Genomic DNA, 25,099 nt, shown 5'->3' with positions numbered 1-25,099 from the left:
TCCAAGTCAACTGGCATAATAAAATCTTTTAAGAAAACATTCTGCATCCCACTTTGGAGAGTGGTGTTTGGGGTCTTAAACGTTCCAAGCGGACATCTAAGGTGGATCAATTGGTCTCAACACACCTGGAGCAAAGAAGAATGAAGAACATCAAAGGCACAAGGTAATTATGAGCCCAAGAGACAGAAACGGCCACATACTAGAGACTACATCAGCCTGAGACCAGAAGAACTAGATGGTGCCTGGTTACAACCAATGACTACCCTGACAGGGAACGCAACAGAGAACCCCTGAGGGAGCAGGAGAACAATGGGATGCAGACCCCAAATTCTCATAAAAAGACCAGACTTAATGCTCTGACTGAGACTAGAAGAACCCCCGTGGTCATGGTCCCCAGAACTTCTGTTTGCCCAAGAAAGGAACCATTCCCAAAGCCAACTCTTCAGACAGGGATTGGACTGTACAATGGGATAGAAAATGATACTGGTGAACAATGAGCTTCTTGGATCAAGTAGACACATGAGACTATGTTGGCATCTCCTGCCTGGCAGGGAAATGGGAGGGTGGAGGGGGTCAGAAGCTGGAGCAATGGATGGGAAAATAGAGAGTGGAAGGAAGGAGTATGCTGTCTCATTAGGTGGAGAGCAATTTGGAGTATATAGCAAGATGTATATAAATTTTCATATGAGAGACTGACTTGATTTGTAAACTTTCACTTAAAGCGCAATAAAACTTAAAAAAAAACGATACTTTTAAAGTTTAACACACACACGCAAATGGAGATTTTATTGCAAGATTAAAGGAGATAGCTTATTTATACAACCTAGCTAAATACCTGGCATCTAGTAGTCTCTCAATAGCCACAACAATGGACTGAGACATAACAATGACCATGAAGAAGGCGCATGACTGGACAGCATTTTGTCCTGTTATACGTAAGATCACCATGAAACAGAGCCAACTCAATGGTAAGTAACAAAAACAATAGTGGTTGCTCAGAAAGAGAAGCCTTAGTTCCCTTCATCATTCCTTTTCTTATATGACTGTGGCGTACGTTCTGTAGTAAAGTTGCGAACACACACTGTTATTCTTTTTACATTAATGGTTTTGTTATCTATGTCATTTGTAAACTATTATCTACTTGGTCTGGTCCTTCATTGGCTGCTGGATATGGCCTTCGAAATTTAAGGGCTGTAAAGGGAAAAGAAATTAGTATCATGTGGATGAGATTCCAGTGGGTTGAAATTTGCCATGGTATTAGGGAATCAAACAGCTGTGTCTTTTTCCTCAAACTGTCATTCAGGGGAGGGGATTTATGACAGAAAAAGGCCAAATTGCGTATCTAGAATAAAATGGGTCCTGACTGTCAGGAAGAAGACGCACTTTAATTGGTGATGGCATTGTCAAAATTTGCCAGTAGTTGTCACCATGGGAGTGACCGCTCCCAAGGAATGTTAGGTCAGATGATGGAAGAAAAATCTTTCTCAGTACCTTACCCTTTTAGGACGATGTGATATTTCAGGTAAAATGAGAGTTTTGTGATATGGAGGTCAGTCTCGATATCTTAGTTTCTTGTAAAGGAAACAGTGGTGGTGTAGTGGTTAAGTGCTTTGGGAGAAGAAACAGATTCTTTATCTCTAACCAAAGAAATCATGTTTGAACATAGTCCTTCACTGTAGAATGATATAGGTGCAGTATTAGGTAAGGGATCTAGAAAACAAAAAAGCATTTAGATTATTTTGAGAATCCCAGAAAGACAGTTTTAAAAGATGTTCCCTAAGACCATCATCCCCACAGCCCTCAGCCCAGTAATTTGGTCTTTCAGGGAGTTTGGATATGTCTGAAACTTCCATGACCTTGTTTTGGACAAGTTGTACCGGCTTCTGCAGTAGTGTATACTGTCTTACCCTTTGTCAAAGTTACCACTCACCTATTGTCTACTCAGTGTTTTTCTCTCTTAACCCTCCCCTCCTTGGTAACCATCAAAGTTTATTTCTGTGTAAAGCTTTTCATGAGTTTTTATAGTAATGATCTCATACAACGTTTGACCTTTTGTGATTGACTTATTTCATTCAACATAATGTCCTCCAGATTCATCCGTGTTGTGAGATCTTTGCAGATTCATCATTGTTCTTTATTGTTGCATAGTAGCCCGCTGTGTGTAAGTACCATAGTTTGTTTATCCATTCAACTGTTGGTGGGCACTTAGGTTGTTTTCATCTTTTTGCTGTTGTGAACAAAGCTGCAATAAACATGGGTGTGCATATGTCTGTTTCTCTAGAATATATTCCTAGGAATGGGATTGCTAGATCATATGGTATTTCTATTTCTAGCTTTTTAAAGAAGTGTCGTATCATTTTCCAAAATGTTTGTTTCATTTTGCATTCCCACTAGCAGTGTATTAGAGTTCCAGTCTCCCTGCAGCCTCTCCAATATTTGTTATTTTCTGTATTTATTTATTTATTTATCTATCTATCTATCTATCTATCTATCTATCTATCTATCTATCTATCTATCTATCTATCTATCTATCTATCTATCTATCTATCTATCTATCTATCTATCTATTTATTTATTTATGCCAGTAATGTTGGGGTGAGATTGTATCTCATTGTGGTTTTGATTTGTGTTTCTCTAATGCTTAGTGATCACCAGCATTGCCTCATGTATCTGTTAGCTTCTTAAATGTCTTTTTTGGTGAAGTATTTTTTCATATCCTTTGCCTATTTTTTAAATTGGATTATTTGTCCTTTATGCGTAGAGGTGCTGGATTTTCCTGTAGATTTTAGAGATTAGACCTTTGGTGGATTTGTCATAGCCAAATTTTTTTTTTTTTTTTACAGTCTGTAGGTTCTCTTTCGGTGAAGTCTTTTGATGAGCATAAGTGTTTAATTTTTAGAAGATTCCAGTTATCTTCTGATGTTTGTTATATTGCTGGTTATGGTTCATAACCTGTTAATGCTGTGTATTAGGGCCTTTAGCATTGACCCTATTTTTTCTTCTATGATCTTTATAGCTTTTGGTGTTATATTTAGGTCTTTGATTCATTTGGAATTAGTTTTTTTACATGGTATGAGTTATGGGTCCTGTTTTATTTTTTTGCAGATGAATGCCCAGTTTTGCCAGAACCATTTGTTAAAAAGACTGCCTTTTCCCCATTTGATGGGCTTTGGGCCCTTGTCAAAGATCAGTTGTCCGTAGGTAGATGAATTTATATCTGGGTTTTCAATTCTGTTACATTGATCAATGTGTCTATCATTGTACCAGTACCAGGCTGTTTTGAATACCTTAGCTGTATGGTAGGTTCTGGGGCCAGGTAGTGTAAGCATTTATTTTTATAAGGGGTATTATAAATGGGGCTATTATTAATGGTCTTGTTTTCCTGATTTCCTTTTTGTCATTCTCCTAAAAAAAAAAAAAATTTTTTTTTTTTTAATTGGTGTGTAGGAATCCAATTGATTTTTGTATGTTTATCTTGTATCCTGCTGCTCTGCCGAATCCATTATTTCCAGTAATTTTCTCATGGAGTCTTTTGGACTTTCTATGTATAGTATCATATCATCTGCAAATGGGGACAGTTTTAGTTCTTTATTATGAATTTGGATGCCATTTATTTCTTTTTATTGCCTTATTGCTCTAGCTAGGACTTCCAGCACAATGTTAAATAAGAGTGGTGATAAGGGCCATCCTTGTCTTGTTCCTACTCTCCAGGGGAATATTTTCAGCCTCTCTCCATTAAGAGTGGTGCTGCCCATTGGTTTTGTATAGATGCCCTTTTTTCTGTTGAGGAATTTCCCTTGTATAACTATTTTATTGGGAGTTATTATCAGAAATGGGTGTCGGACCTTGTCGAATGTCCTTTCTGCATCGATTGATATGGTCATGTGATTCTTTAATTTTATTTATGTGGTGGATTATATCGATTGATTTTTCTAATGTTGAAACATCCTTGTATACCTGTTATAAATTCCACTTGTTCATGGTGTATTATTATTTTTATGTGATGCTGAATTCTATTGGCTAGAATTTTGATGAGAACTTTTCATCTATATTCACGAGAGATTTTGGTCTGTAGTTTTTTTTGAGGTGCCTTTGCTGAGTTTTGGTATCAGGGTTATGCTGGCTTCATAAAATGAATTTGGAAGTGTCCCGTCCATTTCTATGTTCTGACATAGTTTGAGTAGTACTGGCGTAAGCTGTTCTCCAAATGTTTGGTAGAATTCTCTAGTGAAACCATCAGTTCCAGCACTTCCTTTTGCTGGGAATTTTTTTTTTTTTTTTTACCTTTTCAATCTCTTCCCTTGTTATGGATATGTTCGGATTTTCAACTTTAGTTTGTGCTAGTTTGGGTAGGAAGTGTGTTTCTAGAAATTTGTCTATTTCCTCTAGGTTTTCAAATTTGTTGGGAGTATAGTTTTTCATAATAATAATAATAATCATGATTGTCCATAATGATCTGTTATGATCATTTTTATTTCAATGGAGTCTGTTGTTATGTCCCTTATTTAATTTCTTTTTTGAGTTATTTTGTCCTCTCCTGTTTTTCTTTGGTCGATTTGACCAAAGGTTTGTCAATTTTGTTGATCCTTTCAAAGAATATAATTTTGGTTTCATTGGTTCTATTGTTTTTCTGTTCTCTATTTCATTTATTTCTGCTCTGATCTTTATTATTTCCTTTCTTCTGGTGGCCGTGGCCTTCTTTTGCTGTTCTCCTACTATTCAAATTGTGTAACTAATGTTTTGATTTTATCCCTTTCTTCTTTTTTGACATGTGTGTCTACTGCTATAAATTGACCTCTTAGCACTGCTTTTGCTGTGTCCCAAATGTTTTGGTTTGATGTATTTTCATTCTTTTTAGGTTCTAGGAATTTTTTTGTTCCACCTTTTATTTCATCTATTACCTAGTGGTTTTTAAGCAGGGAGTTAATTAGTTTCCATTTGATTTTTTTTCTTGCTCTTCAAAAAAAAAAAAAAAAATTTTTTTTCCTGTTATTAATTTCTACTGCGATTTCGTTGTGATTAGAGAAGATACTTTGCATTATCTCAGTGTTTTGGATTTTGTTGAAGATTGCCCTGTGACCTAATATTTGGTCTATTCTGAAGAACTCTCTGTGTGCATTGGAAAAGAATGTGTACTTTCCTGCTGCTGAGTGGACTGTTCTACGTATGTCTATGAGGTGAAGTTGATTGATAGTGGCCTTTATATCTTCTGTAGCTCTGTTGAGTTTCCTTCTAGATGTTTTGTCCTTTACTGACAGTGATGTGTTGAAGTCTCCTACTCTTATTGTGGAACTGCAATTTCTTTTTTCAGTGGTGTTAGTGTTTGACGTATTTTGGAACCCTGTCATTGGGTGCGTAGATATTTATTGTGGTTATGTCTTCTTGGTGGATTGTCCCTTTAATCATTGTGTAATGCCCTTCTTTGTCTTTTATGATGGATTTTGTTTTAAAATCTATTTTATCTGAGATTAGTATTGCCACTTCTGCTCTTTTTGGTAGCTGTTTGCTTGATATATTTTTTTCCATCCTTTGAGTTTTAATAAATGTATGTCATTGTTTCTAAGATGTGTTTCTTGTAGACAGCATATTGATGGGTCCTGTTTTTTTTTTTTAATTTATTTTTTAATCTGTCACTCTCTGTCCTTTATAGGTGCATTTAAACCATTTACATTTAATGTGATTATTGATAGGTGTGAGTTTATTGCTGTCATTTCATAGTGCTTTTTTTGTGGTGTTGATGTTTTCTTTGTTCCTCTTACTCTCCTGTGCTGAATTCCTCTTGTTTGTGGATTTTTTTTTTTGTTTTGTTTTTGTAGATGTTGTGTTTACTCAGACTTTATGTTTTTCTTCTTTATTTTGATGAGTAGGTTTGTTAACTTTCTTTGTGGTTACCTTGAAACTTACCCCTATCTTCCTAAGTTTAAACCAGACTTTTATTACTTGATAACACCTTGACTTTCTCTTGATTTGAAAGTTCTATACCTACACCATTTATTCCCTCTTTTACTGTTCTCATGTTGTTGTCATTTACAGATTGATACCTCTGGTTCTGTGTTGTAAATTTTTTGTTTTGTCCTTGAGAGCTCATTATCTAGGTTGGTATCTGGCTGATGCTGTCTTATGTGCTAGATTCAGGTTGTTGTCTGATGTTGTTGGTTCTCTAGCTGGAGGACTCCTTTTAATAATTCTTGGAAGTTTGATTTGGTTTTTATGTATTCCCTTAATTTCTGTTTAGCTTGAAATGTCCTAATTTTGCCAACATATTTGAATGAGAGTTTTGCAGTGTATGTTATTCTTGTTTGGCACTTTTTTTCTTTTAAGATTTTGTATATGTCATTCCATTATCTTCTTGCCTATATGGTCTTTGCCGAGAAATCAGAGCTTATTGTCATTGCTTCTGCTTTGTAAAAGGCTTTTCATTTTCCTCAGGGTTCTTCGTTTTTGGTTTTGGTAAATGTGATTACAATATGTCTTGTCATTTTTCTTTTGAGGTCTATCTTATATGGGTTTGTTCAGCTTTTTGGAAAGTCAGCTTTGTTTCTTTCATGATACTAGGGAATTTTTCTGCCAGCAAATCATCGCTGATCCTCAGTGTGTTTTATGTTTTCTCCCCTTGTTCTGGAACTGTGATCACACACACATATTTACTTTTGATTGTATCCCACATTATTCTTAGGGTTTCTTCATTTTTCTTCATTCTTTTCTCTGATTTTTCCTCAAAGTGGTATCCAAGGATTTGTCTTCAATTTTGCTGATTGTCTCCCATCATTTCAAATTTGCTCCTAAAACCTTGCACTGTCCATTTCTGAAATCTTGTTGTTTATCTTTTGGATTTCTAATTGCTGTTTTTGTATGATTTCTAGTTGTTTATTTATTTTGACATTTTGTTCCTGTATTATTTTCCTCCTTCCTTCCATTGTTTTGTCTGTATTTTCTAATTTTGTCTATTTTTTTCATTATTTTTGTGTGCATTTTCCTTTATCTGTTGCAGAACCCTGAGTCCTGAATGCTCTATCAGGCAGTTCAAGTGCCTTTTCTTCTAGTAGAAGCTCACCTGGTGTTTTATTTTGGTTGCTTTCTGGAGCCATCCTTTCCTGTTTTTTTCTTTTCTTTTTTTTATATTGTCTGCTGTGTTTGGGACATTCAGAAATTATGTTCTTTGTTTATTGACTGTAGATTTAATTGTTTCATCCTGATTTTTTGTCTTATTTGGTTATTTCTGGGCAAGTATGCTTGCTGTGGTTTTTGCTTGCTTGCCTGTGGGCACAATACTTTTCACCAACTTGTTCAGGTGTGCAGGGCTGGTCACTCAGCTATGGTGCTGCTTAGCAGGTACAGCAGGGGTGGAGGGGTGGGGACAGGCAGTTTGCAGCATGAACTGGGGATGAGGGGCAGGGTAAGGGGCAGTGCAGGGTGGGGTCCAGAGGATTGAATTGGTACCACTAGGCAGCATGGCACTAGCCACATGATGCAGATTGGCAGGATGTGATGTGCAGAGCTAAGTGAGTTGATGAAAGAAGAGAGAGAAACAAAGGAAAAAATTAAAAAAAAGAAGTAAAATAAATAAAAAGAAAAAATTAAATAAAATGATGATGTGGTACAATTCAGCAGGTGGGGGTGGGTCACACTCTGCTATGCTGTGTGTTGGTAGCTTTCTAGCCAAGCATTGTGGCTTAGGCTGTTGAGAAACATTGTGGGTGGCACATGGGGCTAGATGAGCTGGTGAAAGGAAAGGGAAGAGGGGAAAGAGAGAGAAGAAACCAACAAATAGACAAATTAAAAAATAATAATAAAAATAAAACAACAACAAAAAGATATGGTGGTCAGGGTGCCAGCCGTTTGGGATCGGGTGGCATTGGGGTGGCAGTGAGGTGATGTCTCTCTTGCTGGGTGGCATGGCACAACCCATCGGGAAGGGGCAGAGGCAGCACAGGGCCTATGGGAGGGGGAGAAGGAAAAGGAAAAGGGGAAACTAATGAAAAAAAATATTGTGCTGAGGGAGCAAGCCTGTGGGGGTGGTTCAGACCTGGGCGGCTGCCAGAGGCTCTCCAGCTGAGTGGTATGGCACATCCCACCAAGAAGTTGGGGGTGGAGAATGGGGCTGGGTGGACGAGAGAAAGGAAAGGAGGATGGAAGAGAAAGTGAAGAAACAAACAAACAAACAAACAAAAGCAGTAAGAAAAAAACAAAACAAAACAAACAATAAATAAAATGGTGCTGAAGGAACTGGTCAGTTATGGCAGTGCAGACCCAGGGAGGCCATGTGCAGTGACTCTCCAGCTGAACTGTGCAGCACGGCTCCTCCAGTAGGGGCAGTGGTACACAGGGCTGGGTGAGTAGGAGAAAGGAAAGGAAGGGAAGGAGAGAGAGAGAAGAAACAGGAAAAAAAAAAATCACAGCCTGTCAAGAAGTGAAGGAGATGGCACATGGGGCTAGCTGGGTGAGTAGGAGAAAGGAAAGGAACAAAGGGAAAGAAAGAAAGAGAGAGAACCAACAACAAAAATGTAAAAAACAAACAAAAAAAAGCCAAAAAAAAAAAAAAAAAGGAAACAAATGAAAAAAATCACAGCCTGTCAAGAAGGGAGGGGGGATCACACACAGGGCTAGCTGAGTGGGAGAAAGAAAAGGAAGGAAGGGAGAGAGAGAAAGCAACAAAAAAAGCAAAAAATAAATAGAAAACCAAACAAAATGAACCACAAAAAAGAAAAGAAAAGAAAGCATACAAACCAAAAACATCACAGCCCATCAAGAAGGGGAGAGGGATGGCACAGGGGGCTAGCTAGGTGGGAGAAAGGAAAGGAAGGAAGGGAGAGAGAGAGAAGCAGCAAAAACAAAACAAAAAGTATCAAAAGCAAACAAAAATACAAACCACAACAAGCAAAAAAATGGCACTGAAGGTGTTGGCCATTAGGAGTGGAATGGACACCAGCGGCAGTGAGCTAGTGTCTCTCAGGCCAAGCAACCATGGCTTGTTGGCAAGCAGTGGAGGTCATGTACGGGGAAAGAGGATGGGAGATGGGGTAGCATGTATCCCTAGTTACCAGGTACTCTGTCTCCTGCCGGGAGCCCCATAGAATTGCCTTCTCGTATTCCCTGTCCATAGTCTTTGGTGGTTGAGGTCCAAGATGGTGAATACAGGCAGCAGTGAGCTGATATCTCTCTGTTTGAGTGATCGTTGCCCATTGGCAAGTGATGGATGCCTCACACAGGGAAGAACGGTGTGAGTTGGGAAAGTGTGTATCCCTGGTTACTGGGTGTTCTGTCTCCTGTTGTAAGCTCCACAAATTTTTGCCTTCCCGTACTCCTTGTCTGAGTTCTTTGGTGGCTGTAGCCCACGGTGGTGTATTCAACCATGTTAGCTGGCATGTGACCTCCACTCTGTAGCTCTCCTTGTTCTTTGTTCTCTGTCAGTTTTTTTATTACTTTTGGTGCTTGACTGAGTTCTTTATATTCTTTCATTTGTTACTTAGGGCTCCAGGATTGACATTTGTATCTGTTTTACCTAGTTTTTTGGTTCTTTGCTGCAGAGAGATGGAAAGATGCTTCTATCTATAGTACCATGTTGGCTCTGCCTCCCTAATTGTAATATTTATGATTTAAAAAGGATTAATATCCTGACTGTATAGAAGATTCTTACAAATTGATAAAAAGACTAACCAATAAAAAAGATCAAGATATAAACAAGCATTTCACAGAAAATGAAGTGAGTGTCCAATAAACATTTAAAATAATGCCCTGTATTAATAGTAAGCAGGGGATGCAAATTAAAACCACAATGAGATATCATTTTACATTTACTACACTGGCAATTTTTTAAAGGCTTATGAAGTGTTGTTAAGGATGTTGAGAAAAGGAAACTTTTATACTTTATTGTGGGAGTATAAAATTGGTATGATAGATTTGGAAAACAAGTTGCATTACCTAGCAGAAATGGGAGATATCCAGATATGTACCCTAGAAAAATTCTAACGGATGTCTAAGAGGTAAAATATGAGTATTCATAGCAACATTATTATTAGAGGAACCAAACCAAAGAGGAAATAACCTAAATGCCCATCATCAGATAATTGGACAATTCAACTTGGTATGTTCATACAGTGGTTTCTTAGTGATGAAAATAATGCATGGATAGTTCTCAACATAATATTGAGGAAGAAAAGTAAGTTTCAAAAGTGCTTATTTCTCTAAACTTTCAAAACATACAAAATCAAATTTTGACTAGGAATATATACATTTGTGGGAAAAGTCTAAGAAAAGTCAAATTATTGACAGCAGTTTAGTATACTAGTAACCTCTGGGGAGCAGGGAAGAACTGTAATGAGGGAGGAGCATGCAGAGATCTTCAAAAGAGATCTGTAAGGATCTATTCCTTAAGCTGGGTGTTGGCTGCTGGGTGCTGAGTGCTGATTGCAGGGTACTGGGTGCTGGGTCCTTATTTTGTCATTTTTATATCATACGTTTCACAAACGATAAACATTTCTCATGATATATTGCTATGTATAGAAGATTTCATAACTGAAAAATAAATAATATGAGAAACTTTTTCCTGTTCCGTGGTGGTCCACTTCCAAAATTCATATAGGAGGCACTCTTCCCACAATTCAAGCTGATCTGTTTATTTCTTTCGTTGAGTATCCCCATAATCCTTTGAAAGGAAAATAATTTTTTTTCATTTACTAAGATTTTGCCACTTGATCATCTTTCTATATACTGTTTTTGAGTTTTACAATTTGATGAAAGAAATACCAATTTCATGTTTGGATATGGGTAATCAGATATGCAGCTAAGTAAGTAAAATGTAAATTGCTGATCCGGGGCCAAGATGGCAGACTAGGTGGACGCTACCGCGGATCCCTCTTGCAACAAAGACTCGGAAAAACAAGGGAATCGATCACATACATAACAATCTACGAACTCTGAACAACAAGCACAGACTTAGAGACGGAAAACGAACAAATACGGGCAGACAGCGACTGTTTTCAAAACCAGGAGCCAGCGTACCAGGCAGGTGACCTTCGGAGCCGGATCTGGGGCAGAGCCCAGGGGGGCAGACGGCACAGAAAGGGGGCCCACCCCTTCCCCCCCGAACCCATCCTGGGAGGAAGTCTAGCAGGTTGGCGTGGGCGGTGTAGAGGCGCAGCCGGAGGGAGAAGCACCTGGGAGGCAGTGACTGATCTGGGAGTGGGGAGAACAGCGTCCCAGCTGGGGTGCCGTCCTGCCGGGAGTTAGGCGAGAAGCCGACGGGGCGCGAGGGGGGGGTCAACTATATTTCCCTAAAGTGACCCCAGGGCGGGGCCCACACGTTCGTGTGGGAGGACGCACACCCAGTCCGCGCGTGTGGCGCGGCACACCAGAGGGAGAAATCCCCGGAAGTGTCTGGTCTCAAAGCAGGGAAAGCAGCATCCCAGACAGGGAGCCATTCTGCTGGGATCTGGGCACGCGCGCGGGCGGGGCGTGAGCACGGGGTCCATTTTTATTACCCTGAATTGACCCAGGGGGCAGGACCACCTGGCCGTGCAGGTGACGCCCTCCCAGTTTGCGCGAGAGGTGTGGCACACCGGAAGGAGAAGTCCCCAGGAGGAAGTGATTGGTCCTGAAGCGGGGAAAGTAGCATCCCAGACGGGGTGCCGTCCTGCTGGGACTTGGGCGCGCGCACTAGCGGGGCGTGAGCGCGGGGCCCATTTTTATTACCCTGAATTGACCCAGGGGGTGGGCCCACCTGGTCGTGCAGGTGACGCCAACCCAGTTCGCGCGCGAGGTGTGGCGCACCGGAAGGAGAAGTCCCCGAGAGGAAGTGACTGGTTCCGGAACGGGGAAAGCAGCGTCTCAACCCGGAAGTCATCCTGCTGGGATTTGGGTGCGTGCATGGGCGGGGCGTGACCCAATTATAATCACCTGAATAGACCCTGGGGGCGGGCCCACCCGTTTGTGCGGGAAACGCCCACCCAGTGCCCACGAGCGGTGCCGCACACTGGAGGAAGTCCCCAGGAGGAAGTGACTGGTTTCCAAGCAAGGAAAGCAGTGTCCTAGACAGGGACCCGTCCAGCCCGGATTTTGGCGAACGGGGGCGAAGCGTGAACGTGGTGTTCGGCTCTATATTCTGTGGTGCTACACTCCTAGCTCTCAGATCCCTCCCCCACCCTCCCCAGGCAGCCCCATTAACATCCGAATATGCGGAGCCAGAGGGGGAATTCAGATAGGGATCTGACTGCATTTTTTTTTAGCCGAGCACTTGGAAAATCTAGTTTCCCAGTGATGGCTCGGAGACAGCAGTCCATATCAAACCACATAAAGAAACAGACCATGACAGCTTCTCCAACCCCCCAAACAAAAGAATCAAAATCTTTCCCAAATGAAGATACAATCCTGGAATTATCAGATACAGAATATAAAAAACTAATTTACAGAATGCTTAAAGATATCACAAATGAAATTAGGATAAATGCAGAAAAAGCCAAGGAACACACTGATAAAACTGTTGAAGAACTCAAAAAGATTATTCAAGAACATAGTGGAAAAATTAACAAGTTGCAAAAATCCACAGAGAGACAGCATGTAGAAATCCAAAAGATTAACAATAAAATTACAGAATTTGACAACGCAATAGAAAGTAAGAGGAGCAGACTTGAGCAATTAGAATGTAGACTGGGACTTCTGGAGGACCAGGGAAACAACACCAACATAGCTGAAAAAAAATCAGATAAAAGAATTAAAAAAAATGAAGAAACCCTAAGAATCATGTGGGACTCTATCAAGAAGGATAACTTGCGAGTGATTGGAGTCCCAGAACAGGGAGGGGGGACAGAAAACACAGAGAAAATAGTTGAAGAACTCCTGACACAAAACGTCCCTGACATCATGAAAGACGAAAGGATATCTATCCAAGATGCTCATCGAACCCCATTTAAGATTGATCCAAAAAGAAAAACACCAAGACACATTATCATCAAACTTGCCAAAACCAAAGACAAACAGAAAATTTTAAAAGCAGCCAGGGAGAAAAGAAAGGTTTCCTTCAAGGGAGAATCAATAAGAATAAGTTCAGACTACTCAGCAGAAACCATGCAGGCAAGAAGGGAATGGGACGACGTATACAGAGCACTGAACGAGAAAAACTGCCAGCCAAGGATCATATATCCAGCAAAACTCTCTCTGAAATATGAAGGAGAAATTAAGATATTTACAGATAAACACAAGTTTAGAGAATTTGCAAAAACTAAACCAAGGCTGCAAGAAATGCTAAAGGAGATTTTTTGGCCGGATGACCAATAATATCAGGTACCAGCACAATACAAGGTCACAAAACAGAACGTCCTGATATCAACGCAACTCAAATAGGGAAAGCACAAAAACAAACAAATTAAGACTAATTCTAAAAAATAAATAAATAAACAAAATAATACACACAACAGGAAATCATGGAACTCAATAGATAAACGATCAAAATAATAAAAAAGAGGGACTAAATATAGGAGGCATTGAACTGCCAGATGGAGAGTGATACAAGGCGAAATAGAAGGATGCAAGTTAGGTTTTTACTTAGAAAAATAGGGGTAAATAAAAAGGTAACCGCAAAAAGGAATATCAATCCCATAACTCAAGAAAAAAGCCAAGAAAAACGTAACGATTCAATAAACACAAAGTTAAACATTATGAAAATGAGGATCTCACAAGCTACTAAGAAAAACGTCTCAGCACAAAAAAGCATGTGGAAAAATGAAATGGCCAACAACACACATGAAAAGGCATCAAAATGACAGCACTAAAAACTTACTTATCTATAATTACGCTGAATGTAAATGGACTAAATGCACCAATAAAGAGACAGAGAGTCACAGACTGGATGAAAAAACACGATCCATCTATATGCTGCCTACAAGAGACACACCTTAGACTTAGGGACACAAACAAACTAAAACTCAAAGGATGGAAAAAAATATATCAAGCAAACAATAAGCAAAAAAGAAGAGGAGTAGCAATATTAATTTCTGACAAAATAGACTTTAGACTTAAATCTGCCACAAAGGATAAAGAAGGACACTATATAATGATAAAAGGGACAATTGATCAGGAAGACATAACCATATTAAATATTTACGCACCTAATGACAGGGCTGCAAGATACATAAATCAAATTTTAACAGAATTGAAAAGTGAGATAGACACCGCCACATATATAGTAGGAGACTTCAACACACCACTTTCGGAGAAGGACAGGACATCCAGTAAGAAGCTCAATAGAGACACGGAAGACCTACTTACAACAATCAACCAACTTGACCTCACTGACTTATACAGAACTCTCCACCCAACTGCTACAAAATATACTTTTTTTTCTAGTGCACATGGAACATTCTCTAGAATAGACCACATATTAGGTCATAAAACAAATCTTTCCAGAATCCAAAACATCGAAATATTACAAAGCATCTTCTCAGACCACAAGGCAATGAAGCTAGAAATCAATAACAGAAAAACTAGGGAAAAGAAATCAAATACTTGGAAAATGAACAATACCCTCCTGAAAAAAGACTGGGTTATAGAAAACATCAAGGAGGGAATAAGGAAATTCTTAGAAAGCAACGAGAATGAAAATACTTCCTATCAAAACCTCTGGGACACAGCAAAAGCAGTGCTCAGAGGCCAATTTATATCGATAAATGCACACATACAAAAAGAAGAAACAGCCCAAATCAGAGAACTGTCCCTACAACTTGAACAAATAGAAAGTGAGCAACAAAAGAATCCATCAGGCACCCGAAGAAAACAAATAATAAAAATTAGAGCTGAACTAAATGAATTAGAGAACAGGAAAACAATCTAAAGAATTAACAAAGCTAAAAGCTGGTTCTTTGAAAAAATTAAGAAAATTGATAAACCATTGGCTAGACTGACTAAAGAAAAACAGGAAAGGAAACAAATAACCCGAATAAGAAACGAGAAGGACCACATCACAACAGAACCAAATGAAATCAAAAGAATCATATCAGATTACTACATAAAATTGTGCTCTAACAAATTTGAAAACCTAGAAGAAATGGATAAATTCTTGGAACAATACTACTTACCTAAACTAACACATTCAGAAGTAGAACAACTAAATAGACCCATAACAAAAAAAGAGATTGAAATGGTAATCAAAAAACTCCCAACAAAAAAAAGTCCTGGCCCAGATGGCTTCACTGCAGAGTTCTACCAAACCTTCAGAGAAGACTTAACACCATTACTATTGAAGGTATTTCCAAGTATAGAAAAAGACGGAATACTACCCAACTCATTCTATGAAGCTACCATCTCCCTGATACCAAAACCAGGTAAAGACATTACAAAAAAAGAAAATTTTAGACCTATATCCCTCATGAACATAGATGCAAAAATCCTCAACAAAATTCTAGCCAATAGAATCCAACAACACATCAAAAAAATAATTCACCCTGATCAAGTGGGATTTATACCAGGTATGCAAGGCTGGTTTAATATCAGAAAAACCATTAATGTAATCCATCACATAAATAAAACAAAAGATAAAAACCACATGATCTTATCAATAGATGCAGAAAAGGCATTTGACAAAGTTCAACACCCATTTATGATAAAAACTCTAACCAAAATAGGAATTGAAGGAAAATTCCTCAACATAATAAAGGGCATATATGCAAAGCCAACAGCCAATATCACTCTAAATGGAGAGAACCTGAAAGCATTTCCCTTGAGAACGGGAACCAGACAAGGATGCCCTTTATCACCGCTCTTATTCAACATCGTACTTGAAGTCCTAGCCAGGGCAATTAGGCTAGACAAAGAAATAAAGGGTATCCAGATTGGTAAGGAGGAAGTAAAGCTATCACTATTTGCAGATGACATGATCGTATACATGGAAAACCCTAAGAAATCCTCCAGAAAACTACTGAAACTAATAGAAGAGTTTGGAAGAGTATCAGGATATAAAATAAACATACAAAAATCACTTGGATTCCTCTACATCAACAAAAAGAACACCGAAGAGGAAATAACCAAATCAATACCATTCACAGTAGCCCCGAAGAAGATAAAATACTTAGGAATAAATCTTACCAAGGATGTAAAAGACCTATACAAAGAAAACTATAAAACTCTGCTACAAGAAATTCAAAAGGACACACTTAAGTGGAAAAACATACCCTGCTCATGGATAGGAAGACTTAACATAGTAAAACTGTCTATTCTACCAAAAGCCATTTATACATATAACGCACTTCCAATCCAAATACCAATGTCATACTTTAAGGGGATAGAGAAACAAATCACTAATTTCATATGGAAAGGAAAGAACCCCCGGATAAGCAAAACATTACTGAAAAAGAAGAAGAAAGTGGGAGGCCTCACCCTACCTGATTTCAGAACCTATTATATAGCTACAGTAGTCAAAACAGCCTGGTACTGGTACAACAACAGGCACATAGACCAATGGAACAGAATTGAGAACCCAGATATAAATCCATCCACATATGAGCAGCTGATATTTGACAAAGGACCAGTGTCAGTCAATTGGGGAAATAATAGCCTTTTTAACAAATGGTGCTGGCATACCTGGATATCCATTTGCAAAAGAATGAAACAGGACCCATACCTCACACCATGCACAAAAACTAACTCCAAGTGGATCAAAGACCTAAACATAAAGACTAAAACGATAAAAATCATGGAAGAAAAAATAGGATCTACCCTAGGAGCCCTAATACAGGGCATAAACAGAATACAAAACGTTACCAAAAATGATGAAGAGAAACCAGATAACTGGGAGCTCCTAAAAATCAAACACCTATGCTCATCTAAAGACTTCACCAAAAGAGTAAAAAGACCACCTACAGACTGGGAAAGAATATTCAGCTATGACATCTCCGACCAGCGCCTGATCTCTAAAATCTACATGACTCTGTCAAAACTCAACCACAAAAAGACAAACAACCCAATCAAGAAGTGGGCAAAGGATATGAACACACATTTCACTAAGGAAGATATTCAGGCAGCCAACAGATACATGAGAAAATGCTCTCGATCATTAGCCATTAGAGAAATGCAAATTAAAACTACGATGAGATTCCATCTGACACCATCTAGACTGGCATTAATCCAAAAAACACAAAATAATAAATTTTGGAGAGGCTGCGGAGAGATTGGAACTCTCATACACTGCTGGTGGGATAGTAAAATGGTACAACCACTTTGGAAATCCATCTGGCGTTATCTTAAACAGTTAGAAATAGAACTACCATACAACCCAGAAATCCCACTCCTCGGAATATACCCTAAAGATACAAGAGCCTTCATACAAACGGATATATGCACACCCATGTTTATTGCAGCTCTGTTTACAATAGCAAAAAGCTGGAAGCAACCAAGATGTCCATCAACGGATGAATGGGTAAATAAATTGTGGTATATTCACACAATGGAATACTACACATCGATAAAGAACAGTGACGAATCTCTGAAGCATTTCATAACATGGAGGAATCTGGAAGGCATTATGCTGAGCGAAATGAGTCAGTTGCAAAAGGACAAATATTGTATAAGACCACTATTATAAGATCTTGAGAAATAGAAAAAACGGAGAAGAACACATACTTATGTGGTTACAAAGGGGGGAGGGAGGGAGGGAGGGAGAGGGCTTTTTATTGATCAATCTGTAGATGGGAACTGCTTTGGGTGAAGGGAAAGACAACACTCAAAACAAGGAAGGTCAGCCTAATTGGACTGGATTAAAAGTAAAGAGGTTTCCGAGATAAAATGAAAGCTTCAAAGGTCAGCGAAGCAGGGGCTGGGGTGTGGGGAACTTGGTTTGCGGGGACTTCTAAGTCAATGGGCAAAACAATTCTATTATGAAAACACTCTGCATCCCACTTTGAATTGTGGCGCCTGGGGTCCTAAATGCCAACAAGCAGCCATCTAAAATACATTAATTGGTCTCAACCCACCGGGAGCAAAGGCAAAGGAAGAACACCAAGGTCACACGACAACTAAGAACCCAAGAGACAGAAAGGGCCACATGAACCAGAGACCTACATTATCCTGAGACCAGAAGAACTAGTTGGTGCCCGGCCACAATCGATGTCTGCCCTGTCAGGGAACACAACAGACAACTCCTGAGGGAGCAGGAGACCAATGGGATACAGACCCCAAATTCTCATTAAAAGACCACACCTAATGGTATGATTGCGACTAGAGGAATCCCAGAGACAAGGCTCCCCAGAACTTCTGATGGCACAGGACAGGAACCATCTCCAAAGACAAATCATCAGGCATGAAAAGGACTGGTCAGTGGGGGGGAGAGAGATACTGATGAAGAGTGAGCTAATTAAATCAGGTGGACACGGGAGAGTGTGTTGGCAACTCTTGACTGGAGGGGGGATGGGAAGATAGAGAGAGAGGGAAGATGGCAAAATTGGCACGAAACGAGAGACTGTAAGGGCTGACTCAATAGGGGGAGAGCAAGTGGGAGAAGGGAGTAAGATGTATGTAAACCTACATGTGACAGACTGATTGGAATGGTAAATGTTCACTTGAAGCTTAATAAAAATTAAAAAAAAAAAAAAGACTTATAACAATTAAAAAAAAATGTAAATTGCTATCATCAAATACGATTACAAACTTCTTTATTTACCAAAGAAACATTTTTGTCTTATCAGAAGCTTTAAAAACCCTTTAGAACACTGATAAATGGCAACCTGTAAAGACCATTTGGAGCTTTTAATTTTTTTCTATAGAGATGATCTAGGGAAAAAATTATTGCAAGTGTATAAAATTAAAAGTTTGGGGAGGAAGTATGGAGTAAGGGAAAACAATAGAAATTACATGCATAACATTCTACTTTTTCCTGTATATTTTCCCCCTGGTTTTTATGGCTGACTGCTTCTTATTCTTTAATAATTATTTGAAATTCCAAAAAAATTTTGATCTATCAAGTAAGAATGAAGAACTTCTAGCTCCATTTACTCAAAGGGAGTGCTTTTATCTTCTCAGTAATTATAATTTTAAGTTGACAGAGGTAGAAGAGCAAAGATGAGGGCCAGTTAGGAAAAGGCTTATTTTTCTGTCTCTCTGCAAAGTGTCAAATGTAATATAAGGAATGGTAAAATTTGAAGCTATTTTGGAACAATATTACTTATACTAAATATCTTTTCTCCCTCTTATTTCTCATTGCGATTCTTAGGTCAGAATATGTAATTCTTTTCAACACTAAAATCCATTATTTAAAAAGAAGAAATTGTAGTTCAGAAACAATGGTAGAAAGATTCTAAGCTTTAAATTTTATTACATATAAAAGACAACTTCCTGGATTAACTCATTCAAGATATCTGTATGCTAAGATAGGAGTTATAAGTGAAGATTTTAGAGATATGTAGCATTTTCTCTGCAGAGACACCCTATATTTTGCTTTCAGGCATCAGAAAGGATTATCTTCCACTACTCAGAGATATAAAGAGACTTTGGAGGATGCCCTTTATCAGCACTCCTATTTAACATTGTGCTGTAAAACCTAGCTGGAGGAATAAGGCAAGAAAAAGAAATAAAGTGCCTCCAAATTGGTAAGGAAGATGTAAAATTATCCGTATTTGTGGATGATATGATACTATACATAGAGAACCCAAAGGACTCCATAAGAAAACTACTGGAACTAGTAGAAAGATTCAGCAGAGGAGCAGGATATGAGATAAACATACAAAAATCAGTTGGATTCCTATACACCAATAAAGAGAATGACAAAAAGGAAGTCAGCAAAATAATACCATTTATAAAAGCCTTTAAAAAAATAAACCCCCACATTTCTGTCAGTTTGTCATACTATGGGGGCTTGTATGTTTCTGTGATGCTAAAAGCTATGCCAGCTGTGTTCAAATACCAGAAGGATCACCCATGGTGGACAGATTTCAGCTGAGCTTCCAGACTAAGACAGATTAGGAAGAAAGACCCGGTGATCTACTTCTGAAAAGAATTAGCCAGTGAAAACCTTATGAATAGCAGCAGAACATTGTCTAATAAAGGGCTAGAAGATGAGCCCCTCAGGTTAGAAGGTACTCAAAATACGTCTGGGGAAGAGTTGCCTCCTCAAAGTGGGGTCAACCTTAATGATGTGGGTGGAGTCAAGCTTTCGGGACCTTCATTTGCTGATTTGGCATGACTCAAACTGAGAAGAAACAGCTGCAAACATCCATTAATAACGGGAATGTACAAAGTATGAATCTAGGAAAATTGGAAATCATCAAAAATGAAATGGAACACATACAGATCAATATCCTAGGCATTAGTGAGTTGAAATAGGCTGGTATTGGCCATTTTGAATTGGACAATCATGTGGACTACTATGCCAGGAATGACAACCTGAAGAGGAATGGCATTGCATTCATCATCAAAAAGAACATTTCAAGATCTGTCCTGAAGTACAACGCTGTCAATGATAGGATAATAGCCATACATCTACAAGGAAGACCAGTTAATATGGCCATTATTCAAATTTACGAACCAACTGCTAAGGCCAAAGATGAAGAAATTGAAGATTTTTACCAACTTCTGTAGTCTGAAATTGATTACCCATGCAATCAGGATGTATTGATGATTACAGTCGATTGGGATGTGAAAGTTGGGAACAAAGAAGGATCAGTAGTTGGAAAATATGGCTTTGGTGACAGAAACTGCCAGAGATCACATGACTGAATTTTGCAAGACCAACAACTTTTTCATTGCAAATACCTTTTCTCACGAACATAAATGGCAACTATATACATGGACTTCATCAGATGGAATACACTAGAATCAAATCGGCTATACCTGTGGAAAGAGACTATGGAAAAGCTCAATATCATCAGTCAGAACAAGGCCAGAGGCCGACTTCGGATCAGACCATAAATTGCTCCTATAGAAGTTCAAGTTGAAACTGAAGAAAATTAGAACAAGTCCATAAGGACCAAAGTATGACCTTCAGTGTATCCCACCTGAATTTAAAGAACATCTCAGGAATAGATTTGATGTGTTGAACACTAAAGACCAGAGAGAAGATGAGTTGTGGAATGACATCAAGAACATCATACATGAAGGAAGCAAGAGGTCATTAAAAAGACAGGAGAGAAAGAAAGACCTAAATGGATGTCAAAAGAGACTCTGAAACTTGTTCTTGATGTCCAGTAGCTAAAGCAAAGGGAAAAAAATGATGAAGTAAAAGAGCTGAACGGAAGATCTCAAAGGGTGGCTCAGTGAGACAAGGTAAAGTATTATGATGACAAGTGCAAAGATCTGAAGGTAGAAAACCAAAAGGGAAGAACATGCTAAGCATTTCTCAATCTGAAAGAACTGAAGAAAACATTCAAATCTTGAGTTACAATACTGAAGTATTCTATGAAGAAAATATTAAATGAGGCAGGAAGCATCAAAAGAAGACGGAAGGAATATACAGAGTCACTATACCAAAAAGAATTGGTCGATGTTCAACCATTTCAGTAGGTAACATATGATCAGGAACTGATTGTACTAAAGGAAGAAGTCCAAGCTGTACTGAAGGCACTGACAAAAAACAAGGCTCCAGGAATTGACGAAATACCAGTTGAGATGTTTCAACAAACGGATGCAGTGCTGGAAGTGATCGCTCGTGTATGCTAAGATATTTGGAAGACAGCTACCTGGCCAAGCTACTGGAAGAGATCCATATTTATGCCTATTCCCAAGAAAGGTGGTCCACCCGAACGCAGATATTATCAAACAATATCAGTAATATCACATGCAAGCAAAATTTTGCTGAAAATCATTCAAATGCAGCTGCAGCAGTATATAGACAGAGAAAAAAAAAAAAAAAAGGACAGAGAGCAGCTAGAAATTCAAGCCAGATTTAGAAGAGGAAGTGGAACCAGGGATATCATTGCTGATGTCAGATGGATCCTGGCTGAAACCAGAAAATACCAGAAAGATGTTTACCTTTGTTTTATTGACTGTGCAAAGACATGTAACTGTGTGGACCATAACAAATTATGGATAACATTGCGGAGAAGGGGAATTCTGGAACACTTAGTTGTGCTCAAGAGGAAACTTTACATGCATCAAGAGGCAGTCGTTCAAACAGAACAAGGGGATACTGCATGGTTTAAAGTTAGAAAAGATGTGCATCAGGGCTGTATCCTTTCACTATACTTATTCAATCTGTATGTTCAGCAAACAATCCGAGAAGCTGGATTATATGAAGAAGAGTGGGACAGCAGAATTGGAGGAACACTAGTTAACAACCTGCATTATGCTGATAACACAACCTTCCTTGCTGAAAGTGAAGAGGACTTGAAGCACTTACTGATGAAAATCAAAGGCCACAGCCTTCAGGATGGATTACATCCCAACATAAAGAAAACAAAAATCCTCACAACAGGACCAATAACGAACAATGGGATAAATGGAGAGAAGATTGAGGCTGTCAAGAATTTCATTTTACTGGGATCCACAATCAGCACCCATGGAACCAATAGTTAAGAAATAAAAGATGCATTGCACTGGTCTTATTGGCTGAAAAAGACCTCATTAAAGTGTTGAAAAGCAAAGATGCCACCTTGAGGACTAAGGTGCACCTGACCCAAGCCATGGTTGTTTTCAATTGCCTCATATGCATGCAAAAGCTGTACAATGAATAAGGAAGATCAAAGAAGGATTGACACCTTTGAATTGTGTTCGTGAAGAATATTAAATACACCATGGACTGCCAAAGGAATAAACAAATCTCTCTTGGAAGAAGTACAAGCAGAATGCTCCTTAGAAGCAAGGATGTTGAGACTATATCTCACATACTTTAGACATGTCATCAGGAGGGATCAGTTCCCTGGAGAAGGGCATCATGCTTGGTTGAATGGAGGTTTAGTGAAAAAGAGGAAGACCCTCCATGAGATGGATTGACACAGTGGCTGCAACAATTGTCTCAAGCATAGCAACAATTGTAAGGATGGTGCAGGACCAGGAAGTGTTTCATTCTGTTGTTCATAGGGTTGCCATGAGTGGGAATCAACTCTGTGGCACCTAACAACAACAACAAAATAAAATACTTAGGAATAAATCTAACTAGGGATGTAAAAGACCTATACAAAAAAAATAAAAAAAAAACTATGAAACCAAAGAAGACCTACGTAAATGGAAAAACATCCCATACTCTTGACTAGGTAGACTCACCATTGGGAAAATGTCAATTCTACTCAAAGCCATCTATGAATAAATACAATGCAATCTCGATCCAAATACCATGAAGATTATATGGAAAGATAAGAGGGCCTGGATAAATAAAGTACTATTGAAGAAAAAGAAAAAAGTAGGAGGACTCACTACCTGACCTCTGAACCTATTATACAGTTATGGTAGTAAAAACAGCCTGGTACTGGTACAAAACAACAGACACATTGACCAATGGAACAGAATTGAAAACCCAGATGTAAATCCATCCACCTATGGTCACCTGATCTTTGACAAAGCCCCAAAGCCCATCAACTGCGGAAGAGACAGTCTTCTTAACAAATAGTGCTGGCAAAACTGGGTGTCCATCTGTAAAAAAAATCACACAGGACTCACACCTCACACCATACACAAAAACTAATTCAAAGTGGATCAAAGACCTTAATATAAAACTAAAAACTGTAAAGATCATAGGAGAAAAAATAGGGTCAATGCTATAGGATCTAATATTGACATAAATAGAATACAAAACATAACTAACAACACACAAACATTTGAAGATAAGCTAGTAACTGGAATCTTCTAAAAATTAAACACTTATGCTCATCAAAAGACTTCACCAAAAGAGTAAAAAGAGAACCTACAGCCTGGGAAAAAATTTTTTGGCTATGACAAATCTGACAATGGTCTAATCTCTAAAATCTATAGGAAAACCTCTCACCTCTATAACAAAAAGACAAATAATCTAATTAAAAAATAGTCAAACATTATGAACAGACACTTTACCAAAGAGGACATTCAGGTGGCTAAGAGACACATGAAGAAATGCTCATGATCATTAACCATTAGAGAAAGGCAAATCAAAACCACAATTTGATACCATTTTACCCCAACGTTACTGGCACAAATCAAAGAAAACAGGAAATAAATGTTGGAGAGGCTACAGGGAGCTTAGAACTCTTATGCACTGCTCATGGGAATGTAAAATGGTACAACCATTTTGGAAAATGATATAGCACTCCCTTAAAAAGCTGGAAATAGAAATATCATATGATCCAGCAATGCCACTCATAGGTATATATCCCAGAGAAATAAGAGCTGTCACATGAATAGATATATGTTCATTGAAGCATTTTTCACAATAGCAAAATGATGGAAACAACCTAAGTGCCCGTCAACAGATAAATGGATAAACAAATTATGGCACATGCACACAATGCAATACTATGCAACAATAAAGAACAATGGTGAATCTGCAAAACATAGCATGGATGAATCTGGAGGGAATTATGCTGAGTGAAGTGAGTCAATCATAAGAGGACAAATACCGTATGAGACCACTATCAAAACTCATGAAAATATTTGCCCTCTGAAAGAAACAATCTTTGATGATTGCTAGGGAGAGAAGGGGTGGGAGGGAAAAATGCTAAATAGATAAGTGGTAACTTTGGTGAAGGGTAAGATAGTCCACAATATTGGGGTAGTCAGCACAACTTGACCAAGGCAAGGTCATGGAGTCTTCATGGATACATCCAAACTCCCTGAGGGGCCAAATTACTGGGCTGAAGGCTGGGAACCATGATCTTGGGAGCTATCTAGCTCTATTGGCATAACATAGTTTATAAACAAAAAGTTTAACATGCTACTTTGGTGAGTAGCATCTGGGGTCTTAAAAGCTTGTGAGTGGTCATCTAAGATACTTCACTGGTCCCACCCCATCTGGAACAAGGGAGAATGAAGAAAACCAAAGATTCAAAGGAAAGATTAATCCAAAGGACTAATGGACCACAACTACCATAGCCTCCACCAGACTAAGTCCAGCACAACTAGATGATGTCTAGCTACCACCACCGACTGCTCTGACAGGGATCACAATAGAGGGACTTGGGCAGAGCTGGAGGTAAATGTAGAACAAAATTCTAACTCC

General features: G+C 38.7%; 1 pseudogene; it reads left to right on the top strand.

Annotated features, from left to right (window-relative positions):
- Positions 1-886: 886 nt before the first annotated feature.
- The window catches only part of LOC126067246 (zinc finger protein 280A-like), a 41,288-nt pseudogene continuing 17,075 nt past the window's right edge, over positions 887-25,099 (top strand).

The sequence above is a fragment of the Elephas maximus genome, chromosome 2 (assembly GCF_024166365.1).
Source record: "Elephas maximus indicus isolate mEleMax1 chromosome 2, mEleMax1 primary haplotype, whole genome shotgun sequence".
Taxonomy (NCBI): domain Eukaryota; kingdom Metazoa; phylum Chordata; class Mammalia; order Proboscidea; family Elephantidae; genus Elephas; species Elephas maximus.
The sequence above is the reverse complement of the archived record's forward strand: the minus strand, read 5'-3'. Positions and strand labels throughout refer to the sequence as shown.